The sequence below is a fragment of the Myotis lucifugus genome, unplaced genomic scaffold, assembly GCF_000147115.1.
Source record: "Myotis lucifugus unplaced genomic scaffold, Myoluc2.0 scaffold_9, whole genome shotgun sequence".
Classification (NCBI taxonomy): Eukaryota; Metazoa; Chordata; class Mammalia; order Chiroptera; family Vespertilionidae; genus Myotis; species Myotis lucifugus.
The window spans coordinates 11,907,735-11,911,138 of NW_005871057.1; positions in this window are offsets into that span (position 1 = coordinate 11,907,735).

Consider the following 3,404-nt stretch of genomic DNA (forward strand, 5'->3'; position numbering starts at 1 on the left):
ATGAAAACTTCAAGAAAAATACAAAGCCATCTGAGTCTTTCCACCTTGGAAATTAGAATGATTTTGTTCCATCCTTTAAGGATTCAAATGTTGTTCCTTCCTGTTTAAGTTGGATGAGTTTTCACTTGGAGGAACTGAACGTATGCGGCTGAGCTCTCCCCTCACATTCTCCGCCATGTGTGGTCGATTAAACCCCAGCAGCATGAGGAGGTTTCCTAAACCACTGCACTTCCTGAGGAACACTGGGTTTACATCTACTTTCTAAATATTCTTGGATCTTGATGGAGACAATTTCTTCTCCATAGGCTCAGCACAGAACAGGTTGGGTTAGATGTGAGCACACCTCTATCTAACTTGGCAGCAAGTTACTCTTTTAAGAAACTGCACTGCTGCCCTGGCCAGTTTGCTCAGTGGTTAGAGGGTCAGCCCATGGACCAAAAGGTCACAGGTTCAATTCCTGGTTAAGGGCACATACCTCGGTTGCATGTTGGATCCCTGGTCCTGCTCAGAGCGCATGTGGGAGGCAATCAATCGATAATCGATGTGCCTCTCACATCAATGTTTCTTTCTCTTTCCCTCGTCTCCTTTCTTTCCACTCTCTCTTCAAAGATGAATGGAAAACATATCCTCGGATAAGGATTTTCATTAGGTGCTATCAGCATTGCAAAATGGCGTTAATAGACCTGGTGAAACCAAAAATGTCAAAAAAGAGTGCCTAATGAGAATAGCAAAAAGGAACTGGAAACTATACTGTTTTCATTAAAGATCTCAGTCTTCCTACTTGTCATAAGATTGTCATTATTTTCTGTAAATGCTTTTATGCAAATACACACCTGGATTTCAATGTGGATGCTTGGCTCAGAAAAGCCCATATAAAAATGCCTCTAATAAAATAAAATTGGAACACAAACAGGTGCCTGGAAGACAGTCATGAAAAAAAAAATGATGAGTAATGGTGAAAAGATATTTTGCAATTATTTTATTGGAGGTTTTGGTGGTGGTGGTGGTGGTGGTAGTGATGTAAAAAAATCAGAATCATTTTTTAAAATACAATAAAGTAACGCAATACTTTGTGATTCTTTTGGGAAAGTATTCCTTAAATCTGATAATTAAAATCAGTTTTCTTTTGGTTTTACTAGTAGACATCTATTTAAATGTGTTTGACATAAACATATTGTTAGATTACACATAGAGAAAGAAGGTATGTCATTTATATTGGAGAACAATTTTTTAAAATGTTTTACAATGAAGCTACATTAATAAGGATTTCCTTCTTTGACTACATAGAGCCATTTATCCTAGAGATGTTAGCAATTAACACTTGCTAACAAATTTAAGTATCAATCAGGTTTCAGAGGAATATATTTCCCTACTTAAAAGAGAAAACTGTGTTCTAGACTTTGAAGTTTTTTTTATATTTACATTTACTTATATTTAATTTTATTTGTTACTTTTTATTTTTTGCTGTTATACAGAAGAGTATTGCTCATTAAAGTTGAAGCTGCAACCCAACTATCATACTTTAACATTTTATCTCACATGTGTGCACTTTTAAGCAAAATTATGTTTCTATTAAAACCATATAACCTCAATACACCTTCACCCTCAAGTGTTTTCTTTAAAAAGGTATATTATGCTTGGTTTAAAATGACAAGATATGAAAGAAGAATAAAGCCAAAATAGGAGAAAATTACCTTGTCACACAATTCAAAAAAGAAAAAGCCAAATTTAACTTTTATTCAACTCAATTACAATTGTACGTGTTCCCAACACTTAGGTTACAAACTAGACAAATTTAAAAGTCAAACGTGGACTGATTTTCCCAAGCAGCGGCAGAGCCTATGGAAGCCTTGCTCCCTCATACATGACTGAAACACACAGGAAATGGTCTGAAAAGGGTCTTCCAGAATAAATATTTGCAAGAAGAATCAGGCTTTTCAGAAAAAAACATTACTTGCCATGCTCCAGCAGCATTGGCCTCCCATCTGCTCCTCAAATAGGCCCAGCTCTCTCCCAGGCATTCCTAAAGTCTGTTCTTCCTTCCTAAGATCCTCCTGTGCCCTCTGCTCACCCAAACGGGTCTTTCTCCTTCCTCAAGTGTCAATATCACCTTGTCCAGAGGTCTTCCCACACCAACCAATCCAAAGTAAGTTCCCAGCTAGTCTCTCAGACCCCTTTTTGTTCAGATCACCTACCATATGTAGATAGCCAATATCTCATCGAACTTAGGATGCCAACAACTGGTAGACACACCTCTATATTACATATCACAAAGAAAAGAAAAGGGTTTTAATCAAGCTATGACACATTTAATTTTAGGATGTGTCCTGATGTTGGATATATTAAAATATAGGAGGTGAGGGTGAGTGGGAAGAGATTAACCAAAGAATGTATATGCATATATGCATAACCCATGGACACAGACAATAGTGTGGTGAAGGCCTGGGATGGGGGAGTGGATACAGGCTAGAAGGGGTCAATGGGGAAAAGGGGGGTACATCTGTAATACTTTCAACAATAAAGATTTTAAAAATAATAAAAAGAAAAAATATAGGGGAAATGTGTGCCTTAGAATTGATGGGACATCATCTAGGTGTCTATATTTGGATTTGTGTCCCCCACTGGTCAAAAGTGTCACACTCAAGGGCAGGGACCATATCTGTATTATTTACCCTCCAAGCCTACATATTTATTAAATAAGTAAATAAGTGGCCAGATGGCCATAAAGATAGGTCATTATTAAATAATATGTCATTTGAGGTCTGATTCTCATTCACACCTCTATATTTTTTGCACTCAGAAAAGTGGCCCGAGCCCTGACCAGTGTTGTTCAGTGTTTAGAGCATTAGCCCATTCACTGAAGGATTGTGGGTTCGATTCTCGGTCAAGGACACATACCAGGGTGACAGGTTCAATTCCCAGCCCTGTCGAGGTGTGTGCAGGAGCAAACCAATGGATGTGTCTCTCTCAGATCTTTCTCTCTCTCTCTCTCTCTCTCTCTTCTCCCTTCCTCCCGTGCTCCCTCCCTCCCTTCCACTCTCTTTAAAATTCAATGGAAAAAATATCCTCAGGTAAGGATTAACAACAACAACAAAAAAGCAAGCAAGCAAGAAAGAAAAGTAGCCTTAATTCATTATAGTAAAAGACATAAAATATGAAATAAAGGATTTCTTACAACCATTCTCAATAAGTAGTATCCTCTTATATAACTTGCACCTAATACAGGGGTGGGCAAACTTTTTGACTCGAGGGCCACAATGGGTTCTTAAACTGGACCGGAGGGCCGGAACAAAAGCATGGATGGAGTGTTTGTGTGAACTAATATAAATTCAAAGTAAACATCATTACATAAAAGGGTACGGTCTTTTTTTTTTTAGTTTTATTCATTTCAAACAGGCCGGATT